Raw genomic sequence first — 10494 nt, 5'->3', positions numbered from 1 at the left:
AGTAGGAATATTGATGAAGACATAAGGAAATGGATTAGTAACTGGAAATCTTGAAGGACACCCAGGAAGCAGTATCAAAAATGGAACACAAATATACAGTTGTTGTATCAGCAATTTCACTTCTAGAAATTTATCTTAGGGAAGTAATTAGACAAGTGCACAAAGATACATGATTCTTATCTCAGTATTTTTTTTCTGAAGGAAAATTATAAAAACTTCAATGTTCACCCAGATTATTTTAATTACAGGACAAACACACAGTGGAGTCTCATGCAGCAATTTAAAAGTCGAGTTACATGTGTAGATATATACATGAAAGTTGTCCCGAATAGGAGGGGAAAAAAACAAATTAAGATAGAATATGTATGCCATGACCCAATTTTTCCATGATATAGTTAAAATGTATAGTTACATCCTGGAAGTGTAAAGATGTGACTTTATTTCGTTATAACAGAATTCAATCTTTTGAAGTCCTATTTCCATTCAGTGATAGAAAAAAATCAGTATCAGTCAAGCAGGGTGACTTTGAAAATTATTTTAAAACCGTTTATTGAGGTTAACTCAGTCTCCTCTGGGAAATCTTCTCCTCATTCCATTTTTTCCTTTATTTTATCTCCGAAACTTCTCCCTTGAAACATCGGGCTACAGAAGGAAGTTCCTGGATATGCCCTCGAGTGACATAGGAGGTGTGGTCTCTCTCTGAGATTCACAAGGATCGCAGGGTTCTTGTGAACCTGGGGTCAGTGGACTGGACCTCCGGTTCTGCCCAGGCGTAGAGGATCCTGTGTTGCTTTCATGTGTTCGCAGCAGTCATTGCTGGTGTCTGTGGTTCCTGACACATCCTTATGCCATGAGCTCATGGGCATTCTCCCTTCTCCATTCCAGCCTCTCCTCCGCCTCTTTCCACCCACCAGGTTTTTCAGTGTTTGTTCGAAACAACTTGGTTTTGTTTTGTTTGTTTGTTTTTGAGGCGATAATTGTGCTAAGTGGTTTATTTTTTAGTCGTTATCACGACTTTCATAGAAAAAGAAAATGAAGACACGGCAAAGATGTTGTTTCGCTCATTAATTAGTAAGGAAACCAGTAATGTTGCAACCCAGTTCAAGGAACTCTGAGAACAGATCCGGAATTCTTCCCATCACAATTGAGATGGAGTAGGACCGCTGCCACCAGGAGGCGCCAAACTGCAGTTGGGAGGAGTGAGTTTTGGCCCACACAGGCCACCCGGAGCAGTCTCTGAAGGTTCACAGCTTCCAGCCCGCCTTTATCATGTCATTGACCTTTAAATAATATGCTACTGGGTTTAATGTAATTAAATCTGATTGTATTGCTGGTGGGGTTTACAGTATTTGGTTGAATAATGTCTTGCTTCTCTAAAATCTAAACTTATTCATCAGCACGAGTGCAAACATCTGACGACCTTATTTTCCCTACTGTAGTGCCTTTCTGTACATCATTTTATTGTAAATCCATTTCCTTTCCGACATTTTCTATTATATCAGTTACAGAATTCCATAGATCTTTAAAAAAATGTATGAGTTAGGTAGATTGCATTATCTAAGGATCTCATTTCATGATAATAATTTCTAAACAAAAAATTGTTCACAAAGGTAGGTATTGGCTGGGGAGAGTTTTGAGAACCACTGCATCAGACCCTTCTGCTTCCTTCTTGAGACCTGTGCTGTGGGCATTGAGGAGAGAGAATATCTCCAGTGGAGGCCATGACATTGGACTTCGGTTGGGTTTGCCTTCCCCATAATGGTGAGTCTGAGGAATCCTCCTATTAAATGGCTTCCTTGGAGCCGATGCCTCATTAATATAGAAGATACTTGAAATTTATCCTCCCATTTCTGTTCCAATAGTGTGTATAAATTAATGCAGTGAACACTTAGGGCACTTCTTGATTATTATTTCCCATAGTACTTCCAAAACTAAAAATATGCTCACTTATCAGCATAATTCTATACTCTAAATATGTCATTCCTTTCTCTATTACTCTCTGTGCAAGGGTAATTTCAATTTTACGTGATAAATTAATTTTCAAAATTTATTTAGTTTAGAGAGAGAGGGAGCATGAACGAGTGGGAGGGAGCAGAGGGAGAGAGAGAGAGAGAGAGAGAGGGAGAGAATCTTCAGGCAGACTCCCTACTGAGCACAGAGCCCGACGCAGGGCTGGATCTCAGGACCCTGAGATTATGACCTGAGCCAAAATCAAGGGTCAGCCACTTAACTGACTGAGCACTCCAGGTGCCCCTATATGATAAATTAATTTTTAAATTAAAATTAAAATTGTATTAAAATTAAAATAAGTTAAATCAAATTAAAATTAAAAATTAAAGTAAATTGCATAGGTCAAAATCTGAATTCAGGATTCAGGGTAAATTCACATCTTTGAAATATTTTAGGAGGTCCCTGGGGGGGCTCAGTCGGTTGAGTCCCTGACTCTTGATTTCAGCTCAGGTCATGGTCTCTCATGAGAAGGAGGCCCAGGTAGGGCCCCACTCTCAGTGGGGAGTCTGCTTGAGAGTCTCTCTCTCTTCTTCTGCCCCTCCCCCCACTCATTCTCTCTTTCTCTCTCCTTCAAGTAAATAAATCTTTAATTTTTTTTTAATTTAAAATATAAAATGTTTTGTATGTGAATGGAGCATATAACTCACATGTCACAAAATAAGGCAAGGCTATCAAAGAAAAGTAACAAAAAAATAGAATCAAGAATTAAATTCAAATATAAGAAGGTAGCAGGAGAAATAACACAACCCAATAGCTATTGCTTGGAAAACACTCACAACAACCTCTCCCAACGTTAATCAAGAAATAAAGGACATAACAATACAGTAATAGTGAGAAGGGAATATAATTAACACCAAAGTTGTATCTTCTAAATTTTTAACAGACTTGTACTTTTAATTTTTTTTGGGGGGGGGGGCAGAGAGAGAGATCACAAGTAGACAGAGAGGCAGGCAGAGAGAGAGATAGGGAAGCAGGCTCCCCTCTGAGCAGAGAGCCCGATGCGGGACTCGATCCCAGGACCCTGAGATCATGACCTGAGCCAAAGGCAGCGGCTTAACCCACTGAGCCACACAGGCGCCCAAGACTTGTACTTTTTTTAAAAACAAAAGTTGCTAGTTCTGCTAGACCAGGTAAAGCAATCATTATTTTTTTTTAATATCGTTGCCAATTTCAGAGGGAAATTCACTAATAAGTGTATGAAGTATATCAAGTATCGCCTGAAAAAGTGACATGTTTTAATAAGAGGAACTTATTAACATGCACTCAGTCTTGTGCTTCAGAAGTAAACAGACCTCCTTGGAGATATCCCAGAGGGAGCCACTACCAAACACATGTCTAATGACCTCATATCCTTCTCCCTACCCTCACCCCGAATCTGTTCCTTCTGAGTTTTCCTGTCTTAGAAAACGGCCCCACGACCATGCCGGGCTAAGTCAGAGGAAAGCAAGTTTTATTTTTCATCTCCCGTTACAACACACATTCCATCACGTTACTAAATCTTGATTGCTTTTCTCTCTTACATGTATCTAAAATATTCCCACTTCTGTCCATCTTGACTGCCAACAGCCTAGTCTAAGCCAACACCATTTTTCACGTTAGTGCAGCGCACTGACCTGCTTTCATGCACGCATACCCCCATCTAAGCCATTACCCAGTCAGGAAGCTTTCCAACCAACACATCCCATCATTTCTCTCCCTGCCTTGAAACCCTTGGGTTGCTCGCTAGCCTTTATGCCAAAGAAAAACTCAGCACAAATGACAGGGTTCCACCTGGTTATTAGTTCGTAATAGCCAGTCCACTGTGGCTCCCTTTTTCTCCACACTCCCTGTGTGGAATCTTTCAGGTACTTCGGAGCATGCTTTAAAACTTTCATGCATGACGTTCTTCCTTCAACCTTTCCTGCTCTCCTTCAGCTAGACGTCTACAGTCCTCAGCTGTGAATTTTATTTTTTTTTAATTTTTAAAGAGTTTATTGATTTATTTGACAGACAGAGATCACAAGCAGGCAGAGGCAGGGAGAGGGGGAAGCAGGCTCCCTGCTGAGCAGAGAGCCTGATGTGGGGCTCCATCCCAGGACCCTGAGATCATGACCTGAGCCGAAGGCAGAGGTTTTAACCCACTGAGCCACCCAGGTGCCCTCAGCTGTGAATTTTAAAGGGACGTTGTCAGGAAAACCTTGCTTGGGGCTTCATCCCCACTCTTAGACAAGGTCAAGCCTCCCACAATATTATTCTCATTTAGAATAATTACTCTCCCAACGGAAGCCTGCCTCTCTCTCCCACTCCCCCTGTTTCCGTCCCCTCTCTCACTGTGTCTCTCTATATTAAACAAATAAAATCATTTTTTTTTAAAAAAGGTAAAGTGAAGTATGATCCTATTTCTGAAATGTTAAACCTAAGTAGAGATAATATAATATGATCTCATGAATATGTAACTAGACATACATTCAGCTGTGATTAACAGGAACCTGAAAAACAAATTAGGGCTTTTCTTTTTCTTACATCCCGAAAACCCTTTAGATAGGGAGTCCAGAGCCCAAGCAGCAGTCACAGACAAAAGTTTAAGAGTTGTCAACTTAGAGATGTTTTTAAAATGATGGGACTAGATGATAGATTCTAGTAAGAAAAGATAGGAAAGGAAAAGAACGGGCACAAGACTGAGCTTTGGGGACCCTAGTAGAGGAAATGATTCAATAATATATTCCAGTAACACCAAAGAAGTGACCAGGTGAAATTTCCAAAGCTGGTGCATAAATGTGACCTTTAAAGCTGCTGCACGTGAAGACTTTAAAGTGAAAAAAAAAATGGTATTGGAAACTAGCAGAGGGCTCTTTTTATTTTTTTTTATATTTTAAAGATTTTATTTATTTATTTGAGAGAGAGCATGAGCAGGGGGAAGGGGCAGAAGGAGAGGGGGAAGCAGGCTCCCCACTGAGCTGGAGCCTGATGCAGGACTCAATCCCAGGACCCCAGGATCATGACCTGAGCTGAAGGCAGATGCTTTAAGTGACTGAGCCACCCAGGCACCTCCAAAGCGATCCTTTTAAAATAGAAGCAGAAAGTTTAGCAACTCTGACACCCACAACAACATAGAAAGTAGAACACGTACCTATCAACTGGGTGGTTTAATTAGGAGGTTTCCAGGTAGAGGGGTTGGCGGTTTTGTTTGTCTTCCTTCTGTCATTTATAGTAAAAGGCAACAAGAGACAGAGGAGCTAAATAAAAGATTGTTAAATATAAAGGAGCCAGAATTGTTGAAACTGTCGATTTCTAAAACTGGCAAATGATGCCAAGCTTCAGGCATAAAACAGAAGGCAGCATCAGGAGAACACGGTCTAACAAGCTCAGCTTTCGAGTGTAAAATATTTTCCTCGGAGATCAGAAAGATCTAAGTTGCTGCTTCCAAGAACCATCTGAACAACAAGGCTTCTTAAAAAAAAAAACAACAAAAACAAAAACAACAAAATACTAAAAAGTGGTATCTCAGCTATAAACATCCACGCACAGGTCTCTGAGTAGACAGAAGTTTTCAGTTTCTGGATGAGTATCAAGGAGGGTGACTGCTGGCTCATCGGCTGAGAGTAAGTTTAGTTTTATAAGAAACTACCAGTTTGTCTTCCAAAGTGGCTGTACCATTCGGTGTTCCTGCCAGCAATGCGTGAGAGTTGCTATGACTCCACATCCTCACCAGAATATGATGTCTGTTGTATGATTCTAATGGGTATATAGTAGTATCTCATTTTTCTTCTACTGTGTAATTCCTTAATGATAGAGGAGAAGGAGCATCTTTTCATATCTTGTGTGCTATCCTTAGAACTTGTTTTCCAAGTGCGAGTTCAAGTCCTTTGCCTGCTTTAAAATGGATTATTGTTGAGTTTTAAGAGGTTTTCTGTATTAAAATAAATACAGAGATATCTTTTGCAAATATTTTCTCCCAGTCTGTGGCTTATTTTTTCATTCTCTTGTGTCTTTTACAGAGTAGATGTTTTTAATATTAATGAAGTCTAGTTTATCAGTTATTTTTTTCATGGATCCTCCCTTTGGTGTTTTATCTAGAAATTCATAGCCACGGCCAAGATCATCTAGATTAACTCTTAGGCTAACTTCTAGGAGTTTCAGTGTTTTGTATTTGATATTTAAGTCTCTGATCATTTTGAGTTGATTCTTGGGAGGGGGTGTAAAGTCTGTGTCTAGATTCATGTTTTTGCCTGTGTAAATTCTGTAGGACTCTAAAATGGTATGCGTTTTCTGAAATGCATTTTGGTATCCTCCACCAAAGTTCAAAACTTTAATGAACATTCCCTATGATCCAGAAAAGATTAGAATCTTAATATTCCTCAAAATGTAACACTATTTGTTAACATAACTTGGTTATACTGCAGTAACAAATGAGCCACAAAGGCTCACCGTAAACACAGCAGAGTGTTTCTTTCTTGATCATACTGTATAATCGGTATGACTTGGCAGGGATTTTCTCTGCCCTGTGGATCAAAGTCTCAGGTTGATGGGGACTTCAGTCTTTCCATATTCACTTCTCCATGTTTGGCTTTCAGGGGAGAGATCTGAAGAGTAGCACAAAAACTTTTACTTTCTCAGCCTAGAAATGACATTTGTCACATGCACTCAGTCTTCCGGCCATCATTAGTCACATGGGCTCACCAAGCAGCAATTTAGTTTTCCGAGAGGCTTGGAAGGAGGGGAAAATAAAATATGGATGAGCTCTAAAAATCTTGACTCAATTACACATTAAGGTGGCTACATATTTACCAACCTTGGATATTTCTGTTATTGAGTAAAAAAAAAAAAAAAAAAAAAAAAAAAAAACCAAATATGTCATAGATAGCTAACCTCACTTTGTTTCAAAGAAATCTCTCTGCTTCTTCCTGGATAATAGTTTCAGATATTAAGTTCTGTTCTATTATTTCTCCCCTACTCTTAAACATATCAAAAGCTCTGTGCTTCTTGGCTTGAGGAGGAATGTGGCAGGACCACAGCAGAAGACCTAGGACTCTAGATCTGGATCTTCAGTCCAGAGAGGTACCCTGGGCTTCATGTATCACGTGACTAATTCGCTACTGCATCCTTCTCCTTGGGTAGCTCATGGATATCTCAAATTTTACTCATTATCATTTTCCTGGAAATTTGCTCCTCATCTATGTTCCTTAGCTCACCACATCACATCCCCATCTGTCCGGTGGCCAAGGTCATCACCTGGATTTTGACCTTATCGCACAATCTCCAGGGACCAAGCCCTCGCGAATCCAGCCACCTCGTTCTCTGCACCTCCATTACCACCTTCATCCGTCATCCCAGCTAATGGGAGAGCCACTGATCTTGTCCTTTTCCTCTGGACTTCCTTGTCTTCAATTTCTTCTGAAATGTAACTCAGACCGTGTCACTCCTTTACTTAAATCCTTTAACCCATTCCCCATAATTACCAGGATAAAATGACTCTCTAAATCACTCAAGAAATCATGCCTGCCTGCCCTTTAAGCCTCAATCTCACAGTCTATACTTGCTCTTCTTTCCAAAATGACATGCAATCTCTCACTAAGCATTTATGCACCTTGCTGGGAATTTCTATCTACCTGGGCCAGATGTGTGTGTGCCCTTTTTCTAACGGGTGGTTTGGGTGTGTACTAGTTACCAGAGTGGATGCAAGTTCAGAAGTTTAACAGAGGCACACCTTTGTGCAACTCCAGCCCAAGGGGAGGATTTCGAAGGGATAGTTCCTGTGCTAAGATGGAGCCTTCCTAGACTATTCTTACAAAGGCAGTCCCTCTCCCCGCCATCTTTATCTCTTTTATTTGCCTTTAATTCTGTCATGCCAGAGTTTCCTTCATAACTCAATATAATTTATAATTCTATTTTTAACTGGTTTCTCCCCATTTTCTGCTTCATTCCTACAAAATTCTAAGCTCCATTAAAGACCTTGGCTATCTCATGTACAGCAGTACCAAACACACCTAGTATAGGGAGGGCTCTCAAAGAATCCTTGGGAACAAATAAAGAATGAGATCATGATGACTATCACATCTAATTATGGTATTATATTTCTCAATCAAGAACCATTAAGCAAATGGTACCATACTTATAGTTTTGTTCCAGTCATTTGTATCATAAAAAGGAGGCAGAAAGTACAAGATGATCTCATTCTCAAAGAATTTATAATCTCGTTTGGGATATAGTCTCACCTGCATGCCTATACAAGCACGAGCACCCCACAGAATGAATCATGCACCTGTTTATGACCTGTTACCTTCTATCGCTTTTACCGGGCCAAGTTCTTTAAAGGACTTAAAATAATGCAATACATTGTACCTCTCACGGAACTCATAGTTTGGGGAGCCAAGATAAGGACATACAAGGAATTATGAATTGCTATATAAAATAGATGTAACTATGTTCAAATAATTCTATAGACAACAAATATCAGGTCCCTAACTTTTCCTCGGAGACCCATTTTCCTCATGTGTAACAGGGGCTGTGCAAAGACCAAAATACAAATTATATGAGTGTCTTCTGTAAGCTGCCGAACACATTACAAATCCATCATGTACTAAATCAAAATCTTCCCAAAGCATACCAAGGTAAGTTAAACAAGACAAACTCAGAAAGTGCAAACTAATATTGACAAAATGTTAAGTCAAAAGCCTAGACCTGGTTTTAAGTACTACTTAGCATTGTGCTCTGTGAGGTGGGGGGTATCAAGTAAGATTCCTTTCCTGAAATGTTCAAGAGATAAAATGCAAACCAATTATAAACAATATTATACCACAACAAAATGCTTTCTGGCTTCCCCGATGTCAATGTGAAGACACGGAGAGTATTCCCTAAAATAAAATATAAGATCACTTTATGAGGGTCTCTGGGTCTTAGGTAATGTGTGCAACAGAGATCAGTGGTCTAGCTACCACCCTTCGGTGGTACTTTCTACTTTATTCACTTCTGTATTCCTTGAAATATTTATAAGTGTGTGTAATTTTTATCATCACAAAACTCAGGACACATACACACACAACCCACTGAGCCACCCAGGCGCCACACACCCCAATCATTTAAGAATGTAAAGCTCATCCTAAGTTCACACAAAAACTATAGATTTGGCCATTGGGTCTTAATTTGCTGATCTCTGCTTTCGATTTTAAAATGGTCTTTACATGCCACGTCATTAAACAAATTAGTAAATAATTGGTAAACATAAGCATTATAAATTTATGAGAACTAGAGAATTTTATGTGTAGATTATCAAGGTACAGGTGACTGTTATAGAATGAACACACCCAGCTTTGGAAGATGGTGGACCCATTCGGCTCTCAGTTACACACATTTCCTCTGTCAGATCATGCCTGAATCCGAGCCCATCCCAACTCACATACAAATCCTAATCTCTCTGAGGGCTTGGGGTTTGGTGAAGCTCACTTGGTGCTAAAGATAATTTGTTTAAAAGGGTCTTGCCGGGGCACCTGGGTGGCTCGGTGAGTTAAAGCCTCTGCCTTCAGCTCAGGTCATGATCTCAGGGTCCTGGGATCAAGTCCCACATTGGGCTCTCTGCTCAGCAGGGAGCCTGCTTCCCTCTCTCTCTGCCTGCCTCTCTGCTACTTGTGATCTCTCTCTGTCAAATAAATAAATAAAATCTTTTAAAATAAAAAAGAATAAAATAAAAAGGTCTTGCCATAGTAATGTTCTTACCTTGGTGTAATGAAGGGAACTGATAAAGACGTGTTTCTACAGTTTAATCTAGCAAGAGTCACAAACCAGGTTTAAGAAAAAGGACTAGAGAGGCACCTGGATGGCTCAGTCAGTTAAGCATCTGCCTTTGACTCAGGTCATGGTCTTGGGGTCCTGCTCAGCGGGGAGTCTGCTTCTCCCTCTCTCCCCCTGGCTCATGTTCTGTCTCTCTCTCTCAAATAAAATCTTAAAAAAAGAAAGAAAAAAGGCTCAGAAACACTGTCACAAAATTACACTTCAAAAGTTGAGGGACTCAGAGTAAATCAGAAGGAAGACAGAGAGTAGAACCTAAGAGTTAATTGGAAAAGAAAATGGGAAAACCATGTATCAACTGCGGTTTTGAGTCTAGGAAATTACAGTTTCACTAATTTAAAAAAGAAAACATCTAAGAGGTAGCTAATTTGTGAAGAAGAGTTCTAAAATATCTGATTTCTAACAATCTTACATCCACCTAAATTTAAAGGTTCAGAACTCTCTTCCAAATAATCATTGAGACATTCATTTGAATAAACTTTTTGTTTCTTTTCCAACATCGTAGCAATATACCAAAACAAATACGATTGGCATATAACTGGAAGATACCTGTGACTTTTGTTATTAAAATCAATAAGCACGAAGGGGCACCTGGGTGGTTCAGGCGCTTAATAAAGCGCCCGACTCTTGGTTTCCCCTCAAGTCATGATCTCATAGGTCATAAGATCGACCCCAACTGGGGCTCCGCACTCAGTAGGGAGACTGCTTGAGATTCTCTCC

Source organism: Meles meles, chromosome 11 (genome assembly GCF_922984935.1).
Source record: "Meles meles chromosome 11, mMelMel3.1 paternal haplotype, whole genome shotgun sequence".
NCBI classification, from domain to species: domain Eukaryota; kingdom Metazoa; phylum Chordata; class Mammalia; order Carnivora; family Mustelidae; genus Meles; species Meles meles.
The sequence above is the reverse complement of the archived record's forward strand: the minus strand, read 5'-3'. Positions refer to the sequence as shown.